This window comes from Macrobrachium rosenbergii, chromosome 50, assembly GCF_040412425.1.
Source record: "Macrobrachium rosenbergii isolate ZJJX-2024 chromosome 50, ASM4041242v1, whole genome shotgun sequence".
Taxonomy (NCBI): domain Eukaryota; kingdom Metazoa; phylum Arthropoda; class Malacostraca; order Decapoda; family Palaemonidae; genus Macrobrachium; species Macrobrachium rosenbergii.
In genome coordinates, this window is record NC_089790.1 from 3,495,001 (window position 1) to 3,517,796 (window position 22,796).

At 36.1% G+C, this 22,796-nt stretch overlaps 1 protein-coding gene across 1 annotated transcript in view; it reads left to right on the plus strand.

Moving 5' to 3' along the window:
* LOC136832500 (uncharacterized) overlaps positions 1–22,796 on the plus strand; it is a 548,606-nt gene that overhangs the window by 322,403 nt on the left and 203,407 nt on the right. The window lies entirely within an intron of this gene.

Genomic DNA, 22,796 nt, shown 5'->3' on the forward strand with positions numbered 1-22,796 from the left:
GTCTTGAGTTGGTGAACATTGTAGATATAGACCTTATCTGTCGTCAGAGTCATGTAATTTAAGATAATCATCTCGATTGCCATACCAAGAGTTTTCTGATAATTGGTAGGTTCAGATTAAGGTGGCTTTGGAGGGCAGACGCAGACCTCCGGATTCTGCACTACCAACAGGCACGAAATTGCTAAGCAACCCATTCCATTGCTGCAGTGGGAGTGTATAGAAATTATGAAAGCTGTCTTTATTTCATTGCAAGTCCGTTATTACAGTCCAAGAACTCTAAAACTGACGTAGTTCCTTCGTTTCCTCGTCTTTCGATCAGGTCGTTCTAAGTCCCACTCATCTACGAATATTTTCCACGGAACACTCGAGAACATTAACATAATTACCGTCGTAAATTTGACAGATGTTTCTGAGAGAAAGTTGGGCATTAGGCAACAGGGGCTACTTGGAAGAAATGGTTTTTCTGTCCCTTATTCATTCTTATCAAGATTAACTTCATTCTTGAAAGAATAAGTCGAGTAAGGTACTTTACCCTTATCCCAAATAGCGAAGGTACTTGTTCTATTTTATATATTTACGAAAACACATAGATTACTGTAATAAGAGGCGTACTTACCTCAAAGAGCCAGGCTTAATCTACATTTAGTTGACAAATGTCCGCGGGCCCAAAGATTACGGCCATCATGAGTCTCTGGGAAATCTTCCTTACGAGTGATTTAAAGGGGACCTACTTTTAGGGATCCTTTTTTCCTCATTGAGGGGACTTCTGACGGATTTTTTGACAAGCGCAGCAGATGGTTTGGCTGAATGAGTTGTCTCTGCAGATCTAGACGAAATTCAGAACTGTTGTGTCGGTGTGGTGGTCTGCTCAGAAAAGAGAGGGCCAGGTCTGGTCTGTAATGGCTTCTTATTCATGTTATCCTGCCTCTTGGGCCATCTTAAATATTTAAGAAATGGCAAATTTTTGAGCCACAGTTTTGCGTAGCCTTGACAGGTAGATTATCGCAGGTTATACCTAAATGCAACTTACGACATTCCTTATACTTCATTAACTACTCATCGAGAATCACAGTTTTCAGTTCCTTGGGGAAATGTGTATTTTTGCGACAGGAATATTCTTATAAATTTTTGCGTTATGCACGGTCGAAATTATTACTTGGTCAAGAAATTATGAAATACCCAGTTCTTACATACAGAAATCCTTATGTTCAGGGATAAATGGAAAGAAAAAATGATGGCAAAAAATCGGATTCACTAAAACCATTGATTAAAATTAATTATTCCCAGATTAAGAACAAGATTAAATCCCAGGATTCCAAAGATGGCGCCATATCCTTCCAGACATGATTAAAAATTGCTTATACAGTTTCTTGTCATTGTTTTGCATCTCATTATTTATTTCTGTATATGTATATATATATATATATATATATATATATATATATATATATATATATATATATATATATATATATATATATATATATATATATATATATATATATATAATATATATTGAAAAAAATTATGAATGTATTTTAGTTCGAAATGACTAGCAGTACCTAGCTAGGTCTCCCTTGCTATACTGATCAAGATACTTTAAATTTTTTGGAATTCTTCATATATGTACATATATATATGTATGTATGTATATATACTCATATAATTCTAAATATATATAATGTAAATATACAATATATATACACATACATATACATACATACATACAAAGAGGAAGTCAGAGAGAATCTTGGCACCCACAAATGCCGGAAGGTCAAAGGTCGCCATTCTATTCTTAATCCGCCGCCGAATTTAGCGTTTCGTCGTATTTTTAGCGAGAGCTCTTGATCGTTAAGTTGCTATTTCAATTCACCGGGAAGACAACAAATTATAGAGATTATAGAAATGATTTTACTCCTTTGCCATCCTACTGGAAACTATTTTCCTTCGATAAATTCTATTTTTCATTAGTTTTGTGACCTCATACTTGTATATTTAGTTTTTATTTAATATAATTTTGTTGTATTTAATTCGATACCATTGTTCTTTCGTTACTGGACGTTGAACGAGTATTAAAAGTAATTTTGTGCGTATATATTTAATTGTATATCATACACCTGCTTCTACATATATTATCTGAACCTGAAGATGTACAAATTAAAAACGAAAGTAAAGTACTTGGAACGCTCTCTCCTTTTTTTCTTTCGTTTTGCATATTTGTGATTTTTCAAAGTTTCTTTTTGAATATTTGTGATTTTTTCAAATTTTTTAGGGAATGTTTGTGGTATTTAAAAATCTCCTTGTGCGTATTTGTGATTTGTAAACAAATCTGTTTACACAGGTGCAAATTAATGTGCTTACGTGAATTACTTTTGTTACCAGAAGATTAACAAACTCTCTCTCTCTCTCTCTCTCTCTCTCTCTCTCTCTCTCTCTCTCTCTCTCTCCTTCTTCTTCTTCTTTTTCTTCTTCTTCTTCTCTTTTGATTCCATGAAAGGCACCGAACTTCAATTTATGGATGTAATAACCCTAAGCTTTTGTTAAGATGGTGTCCAAGCGATCTACACTCGGAATCGCCAAGTAGTGAGTCGGCGCCGTTACTTTTGTTTGGGGTCTCCGCCCCCCCACCCGAACGCTCTGTATACATCCCCAGCCCCTTACTGAGAAGTTATAAGACTTCAGCGTTTCTGTGGGGAGGCCCAGATGTTGCCATTAAATATTTTCCGAGAGAGAGAGAGAGAGAGAGAGAGAGAGAGAGAGAGAGAGAGAATGATTTAAAAATGGCTTTGGTGATTTCTATAGGTCTCAGACTTTTCCAAGTAATGTAAGTCGTGTTGCCGATTTCTGCAGTATAAAGTGCAGTAATGTTCTAAGTTTATATGGCTTCTAAATCCCCCCCTCTCTCTCTCTCTCTCTCTCTCTCTCTCTCTCTCTCTCTCTCTCTCTCTCTCTCTCTCTCTCTCTCTCTCTCTCATCCGTCCGCTGACTGTAAACAAAAGCAGGTTTTCGTTAGCTAAGAAGAGTTTGTTGTGACCGCAAAAATAATTCTCTTCGTTCTGTTTAACGCCTCGCGTCATTAATTACAGTGAAAGTGATTATATATATATATATATATATATATATATATATATATATATATATATATATATATATATATATATATATGTATGTATATATATATATGTATAGTTAGACTACTGTCCATGCATGTGTGTATATATATATATATATATATATATATATATATATATATATATATATATATATATATATATATATATATAAATGTATATATATTTATATATGTAAATATATATATATATACAATATATATATAATATATATATTATGCAGGAACAGTGGTCTAAATCAGCGGTTCAGTGAGACATTAGTATCTAGAAAGAGGAAAAAGAAAAATAAGGTATTACAGGTACACACAGGATCTAAAGTGTATGTGTGTTTGTGTGTGTGTGCGTTGCATTAGCACCTTTATATTTGTAGACAGGAAACAATGGAAAAATATCCATAGCATTCCAGCATCATCTCATTAACTAAGTCCAGTGCAGCTAACTTTTAGTAGTCATAGGCATGTACTTTTATTGAAGGTGTGACTGTTGCTACACGATGAGGCTTTTGTTAGGAATTGTGTCTTCTTTTATTATAGTGAATTATACCAATAAGTTAAGTCTTTATTCCAGTTCTTAATGGCCATTGTTTTTGTGAAGTCACCTTCACACTAGATTCAAACTATCAGTTTATCGAAGGCCACACTAAAATTAATATGAACAATGGGGCACATATCCATTATCAAGGGACACATATCCATTATCAAGGGACACATATCCATTTATCCATTATCAAGGGACACATATCTATTATCAAGGGACATATCCATTATCAAGGGACATACCCATTATCAAGGGACACATTTCCTTATCAAGGGACACATATCCATTATCAAGGGACACATATCCATTGTCAAGGGATGCATATCCATTATCAAGGAACACATATCCAATATCAAGGGACACATGTCCATTATCAAGGGACACTATCCATTATCAAGGAACACATATCCAATATCAAGGGACACATATCCATTATCAAGGGAAACATATCCATTATCAGGGGACACATCCATTATCAAGGCTGTCTTGGGTGTAGCTACCAGTCACTAAGAGAAATCCTTGAACCAAATGTATTGCCAAATATCCAGAATTACTATTGAGAGCAATCCAGAATATTAAGCACAGCATTACTTATGAAAAATGTATCACGGATAGGTAGCACGGTACAAAATCAGCACCCAAACTGTGCTGGAGTTCAGCCTCATACCCCACTAACTACACCATTCCCTGTTGCTTTCCAGAACTCGTTTATGACTGGAATTAAGTTTATTTCCCACTGGGGATGCAGACAACTACAGCAATAGTAGCTTTGTCGGCATAATGTACCATCTTAGTTTTTCAGACTCAATAAAGTTTAGAACTGCAGCTTATTTAGCAAAACTAAGCAACGGTTAAGGAAGACAGAATTCAAGTTACAGTATTGAGTTTGCTTGTCTTTGTGTTAGAATATCTGCGTTTATGATTTGCAGTTTGTTGTATTATTTCCTATCATTTCTTCTTAGAAATCAGTGTATAAAAAACGTGAGTATTTAACTGGCAAAAAGATCGAATTTTATTATTTTTATCATTACTACTCAGACAGCACAAAAGGACATTAAACTTACGGTAATAATAACAACAAAAACACAAATAAATGGAGTTGGAAAATAACTACGAAGAAGGAAAAAGAAGTTCATGGAAGGGGGAGAAGGAGAAAGTGGTATCAAGTTATTTCAGATGTACAAAGGAGAAGCAGTTGGTGCTAAATTCAACGGAAAATCCCAAGAAAATGACAGGAAGGTCACCACGAAATTGTGCGCTGAATTATCTTTGGAAAGAAGAAGAAGAAGAAGAAGGAGATGATGGAGAAGAAGGGGAAGGAGAAGAAGGAGAAGAAGGAGGAGGAGGAGGAGGAGGAGGAGGAGAAGAGGAAAAGGCCTCTCCTTTCCTTAGTATTATTGCTTCTTAAGCTTGTTGACACTCGTCCCTAATGACGGAAATATCGCTTCAGCATTTTTCGGTCCCCTTTAGTCAGGTTGTCGACTGATTGATATAATATATATATATATATATATATATATATATATATATATATATATATATATATATATATATATATATATATATATATATATATATATATATATATATATATATATATATATATATATATATATATATATATATATATATTTAAATATATATTCATATTTTGTATATTTAAATATATTCATATTTTGATATATATACATATGTACAAATATATATATATATATATACATTATACACATGCACAAATATACATACATTATATATATATATATGTATATATACATATACACTGTATATTTGTGTGTATTTGTGTATAATGTAGAAGATGGAAAGGACGTTATTTTTCCTTTTATTCCCGAATTTCCATAACGAATGCATTTGAACCACACCTCATTTTTATGCAGATACGGAAAAGATGCGTCTCTTTTCTCTTCAGAGAGAATGTCTCTCTGAGATACAGTTCCGTATCCGCTTCATAGACAACTTCACGAATCGAGACGCGGTTGAAGAGATATACCTTTACCATTATGAGTTGTGTGTGGGTTCTTTTCTCTTTCAGCTCTTTCGCTTCTGAAAGGGTATGTGTGTATCTCTTAACCCTTTGACTAACAAGAGAGAACCTCTGAAGATTAAAAAGAAGAAAAAGGAGATTGTTACCAACGAAATCATTTCATTTGTCATCATTGAAATCATTTCATTTTTCATTTTGTCACCAACGAAAAATCGAAATTTCAGTTTTTACCAATGTCATCAGTTGTTACCAACGAAACCATTTCAGTTGTTACCAACGAAACCATTTCAGTTGTTACCAACGAAACCATTTCGATTGTTACCAACGAAATCATTTCATTGGTTACCGACGAAACCATTTCAATTGTTACCAGTGAAACCATTTCAATTGTCACCCATGAAATCATTTCAATTGTTACCAACGAAATCATTTCATTTGTCACCAATGAAACCATTTCAGTTGTCATCAATGAAACCATTTCAGTTGTTACCAACGGAACCATTTCATTTGTTACCAATGAAACCATTTCAATTGTCACCAATGAAATTATTTCAATTGTTACCAACGAAACCATTTCAATTGTTACCAACGAAACCATTTCAGTTGTTACCAACGAAACGTAACAACTGAAACCATTTCGATTGTTACCAACGAAACCATTTCAATTGTTACCCACGAAACCATTTCAACAAAGGATTTATGATAGGTTGTCAAAATTTCAGAAGTGAGAGTGAAAAGTTTGCTCAAAATCTTCTAAAGACAAGGCAACGCATGAAACACAGAAAATTCCCGTAAAAGTCAGCAGTATTTGGGGGGGGGGGCAGGAAGGTGATATGACAAAAAACAACCCATTTCAAGAAACAAAGGCTACTGCTACTTCTAGTTAAAATTTATGCGTATACATTAGGAGCGCAACATGCAAGTCCCACAAGAACAGAGAAAAACGAAACAAAGAAGAAATAAAAACTGAGAAGGGGGTAGACTTCAAAGGCTGAAAAAGGCCCGACCAAAATCTGTGTGGTTTTGCTTCCATCTCGGGCGTCACTGCTTACATGACCTAGGTCCAATTTCATATGTCAGGCTGATCCGTGTACCTGTGATTCCGTTAATTAACTTTTGCTGGACCGGGAGCTATTAGTTCTCTGAATGGATTAATATTGTTTCACCCGTTGATGATTTTTTGATCAACGAAAACGGAAAATTCCTGGTTTTCCTGTCGTTTCATGAACTAGAAGTCGTGACTTGTGTTGATGATTTAAAGAAGGTGAAATGAAGAGATCAGTTATTTTTATTTCGTTATTCTACAGTGTTCAGAACTACAAAAGGAATCGACGGAATTTGCTATACATCTGCCATTGTCGAGTAATTCGAAACTGTAATTGATTATGGACAAAACTAATGAAAGTTAAAACTAATGAAATGAAAGTTCAACGTTCTGTACATTGTATAGGAAACTGCTTTTGAATACATAACGTAAAATGCCATTTGTTATGGTGATCAAATGAAGTCTAAAATCAGTTAGTGGCAAAAATCCCGTATCACTTTCTTCATTTTAAAGGTCACTTGTTAAGTGTCTAAACGAAATAGAGAGAACAAAATGGAAATGAATATTATCAGTTAGTAATTTGGATACGTTCATATTGCAATGAATTCGTGCTGCAACACAAATGCCCAACATTTATCAGTCATCATATTTATTACTTTAGAGTTTCAGATACAAAAGCACAATTCGTCAGATATATTTAGAAGGAGGAGAAACAAAAACTAAATTAGATGCGATTTGAATAAAGTATAAAACCTCAAGATTTGCAAATCCATTTAGATACGTTTCTTGCGCAATTATTTTTAGAGCATCTCTTGAACATTGGAGCATCTTTTTTGATTGACTGGATTAAATTCTTCTCATTTTCCTGCACCTCTGCATTTTTACTTAACGTGGTGTAAAATGCAAATGTCTGTATTCTCCTTTGGGGTTTTACCCATTCTCAGAATTTTACATTTGTTGACTTTTTACACTCCAGACCAATTTAGGTGGAGGACTAAATATGTTGAAAGGTAGATGTTTCTGGTCATTTTACCACACACACATTTCTGCTTTCGGTATAACCTAAATTAGAAAAGCCTTCACGACTTCTTCACAGTTTTTAATGAGCTTGTTACTACGAGGCCTTGAGTCCGAAGTGAAGATCAATTGAAGAAACACCAACTTCCAGTGATGCGATTCGAAATCTCGCACATTGGAGCTGAAACACTACTTCGATATTGAGGAGTCTGTTCTAGCTGCAGAAAATGTCTAATTTCGATAGATATTTATGTAAATATGTATGTATGTATGTATGTATGTATGTATAAGTGGGAATAGGCTTTCATCCTTCTTTATAGTCGAGTGTTTTAACATCTTGTGGTGCTGTTATCAGTGAAGAGAAAAAGTCCATTGTTGAAAGAATTTATATATATATATATATATATATATATATATATATATATATATATATATATATATATATATATATATATATACATATATATATACGCACATTTACCCATTTACACAATTTGTTTGTGTGCGTACGGACGCATGTTGATCATTTATATTTGATTGAATCTATTGATATCCAAAGGTAGCAAAACGCATCATTTATGTAGTTTATTGTTTACAGTCGAACATCTGTACGGACATTTGCATTTACATGAGTCTTTATATGAACAAAAATATTTGTCAAAAGTCCCGTGCGTGTACAGTGCTTATTCTACACCCGCTAAGTTCATCACAAACCCACAGGAGCAGAGAAGGACAGGGCAGCGAAATTTGGTCAGCTTCCAGATTTCCTGTTTTCTCCGAGGAGGTAATTGTGAATGGTGGAAGCCAAAATGAGAAATAATGTTGGTATAAATTACTTAGGAAGAGGGAATGCTCTGGAGAGAGAGAGAGGAGAGGAGAGGAGAGGAGGCGGTGGGCGGGGAAACGCAGCGAGATAGCGCCTGGAAAACAGGAGTGAAACAGGGGCCGTAATGAGGTAGACTAACGAATAACAACGAACAGATATCAACAATGATTATGTCTGGGGCGTTTTTTATGAGCCCTCGCTGCCTCTGAAGAGCTTACGGCGTCTTGAAGGTGGTTCGGGAAAGGGGAAACTTTTTTTTTTTTTCTTTTTAATTATTCGCTTGGTTGGAAAGTGTAATTTTCTTACAACCTTTTTTTTTATTATCTTTAGTTGTCCCGTTTTAGATATTTTTAAGTTAGGCCTGAAATGCTCAAAGGTCAAGGTCGTAGACGACTAAATTTCTTGTAGAATTATATCTTTTTTCCTCTTTATTTTTTCTGTTTTAGATATTTAGATTTTGACTTGTGTTTTTCCCTCTTAATTTTTTTTCTAATTTAAATATTGTAAAGTTTGACCAGAAATGGTCAGATGGCCGAGTCATAGAAGTAACTTGTTCTTCTATGTTCCCCTGTGTGGAGTGCTTGCGTTTCACCTATTTTAAATGCCAATCTTTTTCATCTCATTATCTTAATTACCGAATAATTCAATTACGTACCTTTAATTGTAAGTGTAATTCATTTTATCGGGTAACTTCATCCCCAATTTCTAGAAGAAAAAATTCATTTTAATTATAATACATATAACAGGCATTACTGTCAACATGAGTACTTCGAGTAAATGAAAATTCAATTACATTTCTGTTAAATTCTTTAGGTCACAATGTCGGTGTGTCGCTTAATTTTTCAGTATAATATTGACGTGAGGCGATTGTGTTTCTTGCTCGCTGTCAGAAAGGTTAACTAACACTGCTTTCCTAAATGGAAACATTAAACATTAGTCATCGTTCACGAGAGCTTCTTTCATGAACTCACTCGTGACGTCATTGCATTGACGTCATTTTTCTTATTAGAGAGAGAGAGAGAGAGAGAGAGAGAGAGAGAGAGAGAGAGAGAAAAAGCCTTTCTCATATCTTGTATACTTTTAGCCTCCAATGACCTTTTGGCATTATGATACCGGATAACTCTCTCTCTCTCTCTCTCTCTCTCTCTCTCTCTCTCTCTCTCTCTCTCTCTCTCTCTCTCTCTCTCTCTCTTTCATTTAACGGTTCTTTCTCCTTTTACGACTCTCGAAACTGGTTTTACAACCGCCAGGGGAGATTCTTCACACGAGGAAAGTAACCTTGACCTCTTTACGTCTCATTCTTTGTTTCAGTTTTACTTCTGAAAGATTCAGGTGCTACGCTCACCCTTGGGGGAACGGTAGCCGTGAAACCACTCTTTATAAGATGCCTGGACAAGTAATTAATAATTCAGTCGATGTTCCTACCAGGCCAAGCCTCGGCCGATTTCGGTCAGCGATTTGGCAATATTACTCCCCCGTCAAGACTAGCCCGGAGTCAGTTAATGGATTCGCATTACCCATTGCGGGCAAGACTTGGCAGGATTCAGTGGATTGAGTTGCCAGCTTTGTCCCGTATTGCACAGAAAGTTGAAATATGCCCGGGTTCATTCAATTTAAGCAGTATCCACCCAGTCAAGATTTGACAGGACTCATTGAGTGGATATACATTAACCACACAGTCAAGACTTAGCACAGATCAGTCGGTGGACTGGTGATATCAGCCATGACAGTACATTCCCTGATTCAGTCAGTTGAGTGACAGTACCTTTCCCCACACCAGTTCAGTAATTGCGAGGATTCAGTCAGTTGACTGGCATTAAATAAAAATGGCCCATAGTTCTTCACCTGGTTGTCAGTGCACCTAATCATTCCCTGATTCAGTCAGTTGAGTAACAGCACCTTTCCCACACCAGTTCAGTAATTGCGAGGATTCAGTCAGTTGACTGACATTAAATAAAAGTGGCCCATAGTTCTTCACCTGGATGTCAGTGCACCTAATTTTTGTGGTTATCTAATTGCCTCGAAAATATGTATATATGAAAATCTGTGCAAATCATAAGTTCCTCCTACGTGCAGTGTAGCAAATCGTCAATAATTTGACCATTTGATAATTCAGATACCTTTGTTAGGTCAGATTTTGCCTCCAATGATTTAAGCCGATCATGTTAATGCTGCCTGGATGGACTAAGGGAAAAATGCAATAAATAAATAAATGCTCTGTGATCTCCCAAAAATTCAAATTAGCAGTTCGTCTCTCTCTCTCTCTCTCTCTCTCTCTCTCTCTCTCTCTCTCTCTCTCTCTCTCTCTCTCTCTCTCTCTCTCTCTCCATGAAGAAACAAGAATAAGAGGAGAAAAAGAACGAGTTGATGGAATTCTCTCTCTCTCTCTCTCTCTCTCTCTCTCTCTCTCTCTCTCTCTCTCTCTCTCTCTCTCTCTCTCTCTCTCCATGGAGAAACAAGAATGAGAAGAGGAAAAGAACGAGTTGATGGTTTCTCTCTCTCTCTCTCTCTCTCTCTCTCTCTCTCTCTCTCTCTCTCTCTCTCTCCATCTCTCTCCATGGAGAGAAAAAGAAAGTTGATGGATTTCTCTCTCTCTCTCTCTCTCTCTCTCTCTCTCTCTCTCTCAACAATGAAACAACAATGAGAGAAAAAGAACGAGTTGATGGATTTCTCTCTCTCTCTCTCTCTCTCTCTCTCTCTCTCTCTCTCTCTCTCTCTCTCTCTCTCTCTCCATGGAGAAACAAGAATGAGAAGAGAAAAAGAACGAGTTGATGGATTTCTCTCTCTCTCTCTCTCTCTCTCTCTCTCTCTCTCTCTCTCTCTCTCTCTCTCCATGGAGAAACAACAATGAGAAGAGGAAAAAAGAACGAGTTGATGGATTTTCTCTCTCTCTCTCTCTCTCTCTCTCTCTCTCTCTCTCTCTCTCTCTCTCTCTCTCTCTCTCTCCATGGACAACAAAAGAAGAAAGAGATTTCTCTCTCTCTCTCTCTCTCTCTCTCTCTCTCTCTCTCTCTCTCTCTCTCTCTCATGGAGAAACAACAATGAGAGAAAAAACAACGAGTTGATGGATCTCTCTCTCTCTCTCTCTCTCTCTCTCTCTCTCTGGTCGTGTGATCACTACAGTTTTATCGATAACAAGAATTTTATGTACATTTACAAAGTTATTCTTTTCTTTTTGAATTTTTTTCCGTCACATTTATCATCAACGGTATTAATGTAAATAGTATTAAATAGTCCTCCTGCTTGTGTAAATAAATATATGTGATATTGTTTTGCAGAAATATTTATCATTCTTATTTTTAATTCCAGGTAAGTTCACAGCAGCCTATTAGAGAAGCACTGAGCCCTGACCGCTAAGGTAGGTAGCCATTCGAAGATATAACGTCCATTTGAATGTTGCTATGCTCAATGTACGACATTTTCCAACTTTCACTACGTAATTGTTTAAGTGTCTCCAAATAATCACTATCATGTAATGTGTTTCCTCTATTCAAGTCTATATAGATACTAAGAAGTAAATAAAAAAAGATAACACTGCGCCCACTTCCCATGAATTTCAGGAAGATGGCCTGGGTAGTCATTCAAGTAAATAACAAAAGTAATGTGTCTTTGATGCTCGTAGATTTAGAGACCATTTCCGTTTCTCTGTTTTTTTTTTTTGTTTTTGTCTTCATGCATATATATATATATACAATATGTTTTATGTTGTTGATATTCCCCCTTCCTCCTGATTCCTTGTTTTGTTTTTTGTCGTGATAGAAGAGAAAACAAACAAAAATGTCGCTCCAAAGCTTCTCTTGCGAATTTTCATGTTGCTCGTCTCCTAAGAACCTGTAGCCCTTGTTCCCGTAAATGTCCAAGAACTGTTGTCGACTTGTTCCGTAAATGTCCAAGAACTGTTGTCAACTTGCCCTTGTGTTTGTCACCAAGTAGAAACTACATGTTATTTGTGTGAGGTGTTCATGCGTTAAACTAAGTGCTGCATCAGCATCTCAGCTGTGTCCCCATTTATAGTCAAGGTGGTTCGTTTGGGCAGTTATAAAGAAAATAAAAAATTAAAAAATTCAATCTTTTGAAAGTATAGAAGTACAATCTTTTGAAAGTATAAAAGTACATCGTAACTGTGTTCAAGTCTTTGTCATCACAGATGTAATTTTTTTTATTTAAAAAAAAAACTTTTACGTTTCGCAAAACCGATGTTTGCAACTCCTTATCAGCTATATTTGGATTTCGTAAAATTTTCACTTTGTATTATATATGTTTTCTATAAGTTATAACATTAATATTGTGTGCCGTGTTCGCAAAAAAGTCCCTGGTCATCAGTAGACTGAAGTGGGTAGCTGCCAGGGTAGAGATAGACAAAAGGTAGTAATTTTATCTTATCAACTTTATCTAGTTTAGGAAAATGGAAAGGCAACGAGCATTTCATATATATATATATATATATATATATATATATATATATATATATATATATATATATATATATATATACATATATATATATACACACATATATATTTAATCACAAATATTAAACCATTAATACCCCTTGATATGTAGCTCATATTACTGTAGAAACAACATACACCCAAAGGGAATTTTAATTGATAACTGCATCTACCTGACCAGGATTTTCTGTACCCAATCCAAAGGCACGGGTTCGCATCCTGACCGGGTAGATGCATCATTTATCAATTAAATATCCCATAGATTGTAACCTATTCCAGAGAGAAAAAGAACTTGATATTTAAAGGCATCTTAGGTTTGATATTTGTGATTTTGTACAACGTCACGTGTTTATAAATGGCAATACATATACGTACACGTCCACATACGAATGTGTATGTGTGTTTGTGTGTGTGCGTAATTTAAGCTATCTGGAATTAATTCGTTGCCATTTCTCTAAGTTTATACCTTTCAATACTTTAGATGTCAATGGAAGAAATGTTTTTATATATATATATATATATATATATATATATATATATATATATATATATATATATATATATATATATATATATATATATATATATATAAATTTCTGACTCATCATCAGGATCAACCCAGGTCTTTCAATTGAAAGGCAAGGGCGCTGCCCACTATGCCGTACAAGTTGGAACCTGAGAGCCGTTGCTCTCAGGTTCCAACTTCTTTATGACTTGTGTGGCCTAGTGGGCAGCGCTTGCCCAATTGCCTTTCAATTGAAAGACCTGGTTGACCCCTGATGTGATTATTTCTAGAAATTTATTTCTGTTCCACCCGTGATTGTGTGTCGATTATTTATATATATATATATATATATATATATATATATATATATATATATATATATATATATATATATATATATATACACATATGCGTATGTTTGAATTTTCAACCGTTAGTTTTGCGCCCGTATATGAAAACATACACATACAACCCTTTAAATACACAAACTTCAGAAAACCCGTCTTCCGAACCGTTCCAGGAACAGATCGCCCGACTCTTGCCCCGCGTGAAGCGAAGATTTCTTCGCGAAAAAAAAAAAAAAAAAAAAAAAAGGTTTTGAAATTCATGGAGCGGCTCCGGATATGGTCTCAGAAATGAGGGTCCCATAAACCCCGAAAGCATAATCGTGACACTGGGGCCGCTTATCCGCACCGCAGTAGAATATACATAACCCTCTTATTATTTCTTCTCTCGCTTAAAAGCTTGTCAGACGCTTCAGCTGAAAGCGTTATATTGAGCCTTACATTTTCTAGATTTTTTATTTATTTTTTTTATTTCTTAGCTGAGATGTTTATTGCTTGGTGGCTTAGTCTTTTTTGTACCTCTGTTATATCGTTTAATCATTTTTGGAATGGGAGGGTATGTGACACCTTTTATCTGTGCCGTCTTTTCAAATAATCTTGTGGTTGCTTATGTAAAGTAATCTTGTGATTACTTTTATGAAGTCATCTTGTGATGACCTGTATAAAGTAAGCTTGTGATTACTTCTGTGAAATAATCTTCTGATTACTGCTATAGAATAATCTTGTCGTTACTTCTATAAAATAATCTTGTGATTACTTTTATAAAATAATCTTGTGATTGCTTTTATAAAGTAATCTTGTGATTGCTTCTATAAAGTAATCTTGTGATTGCTTCTATAAAGTAATCTTGTGATTACTTGTATGAAGTAATCTTGTCATTACTTCTATAAAATAATCTTGTCATTACTTCTATAAAATAATCTTGTCGTTACTTTTATGAAATAATCTTCTGATTACTTCTATAAAATAATCTTGTGGTTATTTCTATAAAATAATCTTGTCATTACTTCTATAAAATAATCTTGTGATTACTTCTATAAAGTATTCTTGTGATTACTTTTTTGAAATAATCATGTGATTACTTCTATAAAATAATCTTGTGATTGCTTCTGTAAAGTTATCTTATAATGACTTGTATAAAGTAATCTTGTGATGACTTGTATAAAGTAATCTTGTGATGACTTCTGTAAAGTAATCTTGTGATTACTTTGCATTGCTACAGTTGCTTCAGTTCGTAGACGATTTTAATTTCATGTCTCTCTCTCTCTCTCTCTCTCTCTCTCTCTCTCTCTCTCTCTCTCTCTCTCTCTCTCTCTCTCCCCCTTAATTTCAGCAGCTTATCTCCTTCCAGAAACTCACTCTCTTGCTCAGTGCGATTTCTTACAGAAGGATCTTCAGGAATCGTTCTGATTCTCAGAAGCGCCAGAGTTTCCTTTTTATTGTTGTAGCGTGCATTCTTGTACAGAGGCTACAACCACAATTACTACGTAATATGGGTAATATTACGAGGTTTCTCCTTTAATATAAGCTCGAGACTTTAACCCGGCAGGCTAATATCCTCGGCAAAGTAAGCGACCTCGTATGTCAAAAGAACGATTTTAAAATTTCCCTAAAGCAAAATGCTGCGCCTTGCAACATTTTTAGTAAAATTCTTAACAATACTCCTTTTGACTTGGCAGTCTTTCTTCCCTCCCTCCTCCTCCTCCTCCTCCTCCTCCTCCTCCTCCTCCTCCACCGGCTGCTTCTTCTTCCATTGCTTGACAGCGTGACAGGGCTCGTTTATTGCAACTATTTTATTTTTCATCTATTTCTTAACTCCGGGCCGCGCTAGTTAATTTCATTAAATTATCCGCAACTGACTGCTGGCAAGAAAGCGAATTGGGGTCCTTTTCTTTTTGAGAACTGCCAGCATGTACCACCCGGCCTTTTAAACATAACGTCTAATTAATCTCTCTCTCTCTCTCTCTCTCTCTCTCTCTCTCTCTCTCTCTCTCTCTCTCTTTTGAAAGATACAGTGACCACCGTTTTAGCTTGTGATCCTTGCCAAAGAGTAACGGAATTTATCCATTTTACAATTTTGCATTTCTTCAAGAATACTTAAGTGCCTTTATTTTTTTTTATATTTTTTTAATCCAGATGACTCTTCATTTCAATTATTTTTTTTTCTACTCATATTTAGTTTTGCTTATTATATCTTTTGACGATAAGATTATGGAAACGAAAGTCCTCTTACAAGTAAATTTGTATCAATTTGTTCATAACAGTATTCCTTGAAAGGAGCTCTAAGTCACGTAGATATTGTTTCTGGTACAGTGATAATCTCAGCAGGAAGGACTCGCTGACAGTGAGCCTTGTGCGGCACAGAGCAGAGATCTATATATATTTATTTCCATCGTCAATTTTGATTTAATTAATCTGTTTACTTTTCATCCGTTCGCTCTAGTATCTTTTCATTTAGCTGTCCATCTTCTTCAACTTTCTTGTATGTCTTAAGAATGGAGTGAGCGGATGATTCAGGGACTTTTTGATATTGATGTATTCTAAGTTATGCATAGTACATAACTAGATCCGATCATCAGTCACAGTTCTTCATATGACGCCAGTCTGCGAAGGAATTCAGTCAATCAGCCATTTCATCCACTCACATTAAAGATATGTCAATTCTCAGCTTTATAACTATTTGAACATTTTGATATTAATGTTTCTTTTTCCAGTGGGTAATCGAAGAAATTACATGTAATCGTATTTATTTCTGACATCCCTAAATATAACCATAAAATGGCTTCAAGTTTATTATTGTGCGTTATTCATTACACAGCAAAATTTATGTGAAATAAAACGTCCAAAAGCAATAACAGTCTGTGCAGAGCTTTCAGGAGTCTTTTTCTTTTCAGTTTTTTCTTTGAAACTAAACCGAACAATTTACTACCAGTCGGAATTTAAGCCAGACGACGTGGGCTTTGCGGTAAAATTCTTTGCTCGCTTTTATAGACGTTGCGTGATGGCCGTGTTAGTCATTTTATATTGTCCAAAGTGTAAGGACTTGAGAAATTACCGATAGTTTGTATATCTTTGACTAGAAACTTAATTTTATCAGAGCTCACTTGTGGGTACATTTTCAGAACAGAGAGAAAAATTTTTCAGAAATCGTATTATTTGTATGAATCATGGCGGGTCCTTTTTCTAATACTGTCCTTTCTCCAAAGAAAGAATCTAGTCAACATCTGTTCATAATTTCTTATTTAAAATACTAAGAGAAAGAACCTGCCTTTAGAAGTTACTGTTTCTTTTGACCGATTTTGCTTGGTAGTCAGAGATCCTACAGATATGTATTATATGGATATGAGGTTATATGTACTCGCGCCTCTTCGCGCATGTGAGTAATATTAGATTGTACAATGTGCCGAGTTTCTGTACAGTAATATGTAAAAAATACTCACAACTCGTTTTCCTAAACAGAAGTTGACCTGTTTATAAATTCCACTTAATGCGAAAGGTTATGTATTTGTGACTAACGTACGTCATGTTGTTGGATTTTTATTTTATACTTTTGTCTTTTTTTTTTGTCGTGTGTGTGTGTGTGATGAATTTGCATGGCAGATGAAGCTCAGTATAGTTGCTGAGACAGACTTTTTTGCTATAATCAGTCAAAAATTAATTGACATTATGATTATTCTCTCAGACTTATGTATGAGATATATATATATATATATATATATATATATATATATATATATATATATATATATATATATATATATATATGTGTGTGTGTGTGTGTGTGTGTGTGTGTGTGTGTGTGTGTGTGTGTGTAATTCAGCCGAGTATTAGTCCCTCAAATCAAATATTCCCATGAACGTTTGTGTATAGACAACGTCACTGCACTACACCCACTTCTATGTCACACTCGCTCTTTCACGTATACTTTGCGATTATACGTATAAGTGTAAATAAGAAGAAGCTATACTTATTCTATAAAACTGAGAGAAAGACACAGAAACACAGAGTATTTTCTTCCTTCCTTGGGTAATTTGTTGAGGTATATCCGTCGAAAGATTCAACTCACGTTTTACTAATTGATCTAATTTCGACCCGTGTGTGGAATGCTTAATTTTCTATATTTCTCCAGCTCGTATTTTTCCGCTACAGTGATTTACGCGACGCAAGAAATGACATCACGCCTAAACTTCATTATTTTCTCCTTTTCGACTCGCAAAGGCCAAACCGATTTCCAAGGAGTTTTTAAAAGCCAGAATCTCATTCATTCCTTCCTTTTCAGATTTCTGTTCTAGCGGCGGGGGTTGGGGGGTGGGGGGATTCATCCATTAATAAAGCCGTTCCCTTTTTTCTGAACATTTTTCTTCATCATTACACGGAAGTCATGGCGTGAAGTTTTTTCGAAGTTTTCTTAATATAGACATCCTGACCCCTAGGATTTAAGAGGTATCAGGCCCGCAGTGGCAATATGTCACCCTTTAAAAGGCGACGACTCCTGGTGGCTGACATTTGAGGAGTTGCCGTCAAATTACGTCATGGACAGTTTCCATGGGTTGCCATGGCGACGGGGAATGGATGCATGCCGGTAGCATGAGGCTCTCGTTGCCTTTCATTAACTGGCGAACAGAGTAACATTACGCTGAAGAATATTTAAAACCTGAAGAAAACCGAAAGGTTTGTGTCACCTTACCGAAATTGGTCCTCCCTTCGCGTCCGCGAAAATGGAAAGGGAATATTTTTTGCAATGATTTATCAGATTTCCCCCGTTGTAATCTGACGTTTTATGACGCCCTTTCGAGACCGTTATGGCGTCATGGAATGGCCGGCCTGGATTGTACGTTCCAGGTGGATTATAATAATTCTGCCCGGATGAGTCCTTGTCGCTGGACCAGAAATTTAAATGTGACTGTTCAAAACGGCAATCGATTGGATGGCCTGAATGAGCGCGGAATGGCGAATTGCGGAGGAGGGGGAGTAGATATACGTGACGTTGATGTTCAGGGGGCATTTCGCCCCGAAATCCTGTTCGTGCGGATTCGTAATCCGTCATTGATAAGGTTTTAACCAACCTGAAAATTTTATTTTATTTTATTTATTTTTTTTTTTCGCTCTCAGACTCAGCCATACGATGCTCGCAGATTCCAGCTCATTTTAAAGTGGGATTTCCGTTCTCCCGTTCTGGTATTTTGCCAACGTGTCCGAAGCCGAGTCTCGTGGACTTTGAATTGCAAAACAGTAATGTAATTGCGTTCGGTTTTTAGTTTGCTCTCCCGACAAAATCTGTTTCACCTGACTTTGGCGACAGTGTTCAGCTTTTGAAGGGTTGCAGATCTGGTTTCGTGTTCCTGTCCCGCGAGGAAATAATACCCCTCACATGTAGAAACCTTCGTTCGTACTCACCACCTTCTAGTGTCGTTTCATTCTACAACCGATATTCAAATGTACAATTTCATGAATAAACAAGGCATACGGACAGAACGTTCGTGCCGTCTCCGTTATTCTAATATTTTCCCCGTATTTTGATGAATTAGTCTCTTTGTTAACCCACTTTGGATGCATTCCTGTTAAACCCTCGTCGTGTGGACGTGCATTCTGTTGCTGCATTGATTTGCATACTTGAGTTAAATGCTTAGGCACCGTCGACTTCATGGCATTGATTTCATGTAACAGGTGTCGCTGAAATCTGGTTCATTCACTTTTTCGTTTTTGTAATTGAGTTAATAGTTTATGCACAGTTAATGGAGCCATTACAATTTGATGTAAAACTTGTTTAGCTTTGTAATTGAAATGTGGTATGTTTTACTGGACCCGTGGCGACGTGGAAAATGTTTAAAAAAATAAAACTTCTGACTCGAAACTCGTTAATTTAGCTTTGTTAGTTTAGCTATGTTTCCAAAACTGGCTACGGTTTCTGAATTACATTCGGTTTATTTAGAAGAATTCTGGAACGATAAGAGTGTATTCAGTGTGTTCCTTCAGAGGTCTTATACTTCTAACTTTTCCGCTGCTTTTAATTTTTCCCAATCGTGAATTTCTCCCTCCAGTCAAATCATCTCTCGGAATTCGTCTCCATTATATTTTGGTTGAAACTTCTTGCTATTTTTAGGAAATGTGGCTTTTGTTCATTAGTATCTGTTCTGGTTGCATTTCCATCAGCATATCTTTCCTTTGCTAAAAAAAATGTAATGTTTTTATTGTATTTATAAATCTTAGTTTAGAATGCATTTAATATTCCAGACTAATGGGTACAAGTCCAAACTCCATAAGTTACTCAGTATTCTTTTGTGTGTTAGTTATGGCTTCTTATTGTGTACATTAAATAAAGCTGGTGTCAGAATCCACTTACCTTATTTCTGCATAAATATAAATCGTGATTTTAATGCACTCTTTCAAATTCTGCGGCCTTTGTGACAGCCTGGTTGGAATAATTAGCTTTCAGTGGAATGCCCTTCTCGTGATAACAGTTTTATCCCGAAATTTCAATTATGCCGGTGCTCAGTGTATTAAGCATTCAGAGGAATGCAGTATGCTGCTGGTGTACGAGATTTAAGCTGTTAATTAGAGAAAATCAAAGAGTAACAGACAGATATCCGCCTCAGAATAAAACGGGAAATCTGTTGTCTCTCAGCGTTAACGGAATGTTTGATGGAGAGACTTTAAGATATATGTAAACGCTTTTTGAATTTTTTATATAAAGGTGATGCAATAACTCATAGAGTGTTCAGCGAAATTACCGCGAATACAAAAAATAAAATAAAGAATCAAACTTGAAATCTAAATTCGAAAAGCCTGAAGTCCTGAAGCCGAGCGATTAGCTAAGTGAGAATCAAACCTAACGTTTTGGGTATGATAATCGGTTTTCAAGTACCCCACTGGTGGAATCTCAATACGAAACGGATTTTGCAATTAGCGGAGGAGATACTGGTTTCGAAAAACTTCAGAATGTTAGTAAAGTAAAAGAAAAATGTTAAAACTAAGAGACGCTATTGAAAATGTTGGAACTAGGATTTAGTTAAGTAGCCTTAAGTATGAGAGCACTACAGACATAGAGACCAACTGTACATCAGTTAATGGAGTTGTACATTTAAAGAAAGTATTTTTTAATCACAGCTTGCAGTGAAAACCTGTATGGCCCTTAGGGACATTTTGGGTAAATTTTTAAACATGAAAGTGAAAATTCTTTAGAACACCAAAATTTTTCATGGCCAAATAAAAAGCTAAAGATTTTGTAGTTGATTTTATCCAAATACCGAGTTGACCACAGTTGAAGCATTCAGTGTGAGTTGACGTGGATTGCAGACGTAGTTAAATAAAAGTCTAATTATGCAGCCGTTTCCATGACGGTATATAAATATTGATCAAATCCAGTCCGGGGCTTTTCATTCGTCAAGCTTTAATTATATGTTTATTGACTTATTTGCTTCATTAAAACTGCAATTGACATTTTCCTTGTATTATATCAAGTCATTCTGATTTCCCCCATGATTTATCATCACGAGTGGAGATTAAACGATTTCTCTCTCTCTCTCTCTCTCTCTCTCTCTCTCTCTCTCTCTCTCTCTCTCTCTCTCTCTCTCTCTCTCTCTCTCCCCCCTTGTTTAATATCCCTAATTACCCTCTCGTAGAATCGTTATCATACCAAGCATTGTTTGACCTTTTCCAGCATCCGATTGCATCCTTAGTTCCAGGCACTGGTGTTTCCAGCAGCTGGAGTCGTGTTTACTCTCATCTCATCTGCAACTGAATCTCTCTCTCTCTCTCTCTCTCTCTCTCTCTCTCTCTCTCTCTCTCTCTCTCTCTCTCTCTTTCTTCAACAGATTACCAAAGCATAGAAAAAGAACGTCTGCTATACCCATTCGCCTCAGATAGTTTCTATCTAGGCTGTCTGATGTCAAAATAATATTCATGTAGCCCTGGCATTTGACAGTTGAAACAAACTGCCTCATAATTCTTTTCTTATCACCTGGCAATCTCATTTACTCCTTTGTTTCGGTCTTATTCCCCCCCCCCCTCACTGGCTGCCCGATCTTATCTTTTAATTTATCTGCTAGCTCTTGTGTCCTCACTTTCCCTGAAGAATGCTATCAGCTCTGTTCTCCTCATTCTTCACGTTGTGTGGACATTCTGGAATGCTTGCTGAATGGTCGACATTCTGTTCTTGAAATGCTGGCTGAATGGTGGTCATTCAGTTCTTGAAATGCTTGCTGAGTGGTGGACATTCTGTTCTCGAAATGCATGCTGAGTGGTGGGCATTCTGTTCTTGAAATGCTTGCTGAGTCGTGGACATTCTGTTCTTGAAATGCTTGCTGAGTGGTGGACATTCTGTTCTTGAAATGCTTGCTGAGTGGTGGACATTCTGTTCTTGAAATGCTTGCTGAGTGGTGGACATTCTGTTCTTGAAATGCTTGCTGAATGCATTCTGAAATGCATGCTGAGTGGTGGACTTGCTGAGTGGTGGACATTCTGTTCTTGGAATGCTTGCTGAGTGGTGGACACTGTTTTTGAAATGCTTGGTGGGTGAGCATCCTAATGTCATTTTTGACTAGTTCCATATGTTTGGACAATAATGTTGATGATGATATATGCGCCAGGTACGCTTCTGCCCAGTAAGTAGATTATTCTCCCCTCGGTAAAGGAGATAATCTCCACTTCTTGCGATGTGGTGTTCATTTTCAGTATTGCTTAACGTCATCTGCAGAGTCCATCCATCTCTCTCGTGTGCTTGATTAACTGCGTGTTGTTTCGAAATTCTCTCTCTCTCTCTCTCTCTCTCTCTCTCTCTCTCTCTCTCTCTCTCTCTCTCTCTCTCTCTCTCAAACTTCTTGCAGCAGGCTAACTGAAAATTGTCATATCTTGGTGTTATCGAAGTATCAAATCATTCTGTTTCCAAATTTCTTCAGACTGTGAGGTGTATTTTTCATATGAATGATTCGGTTGCAGT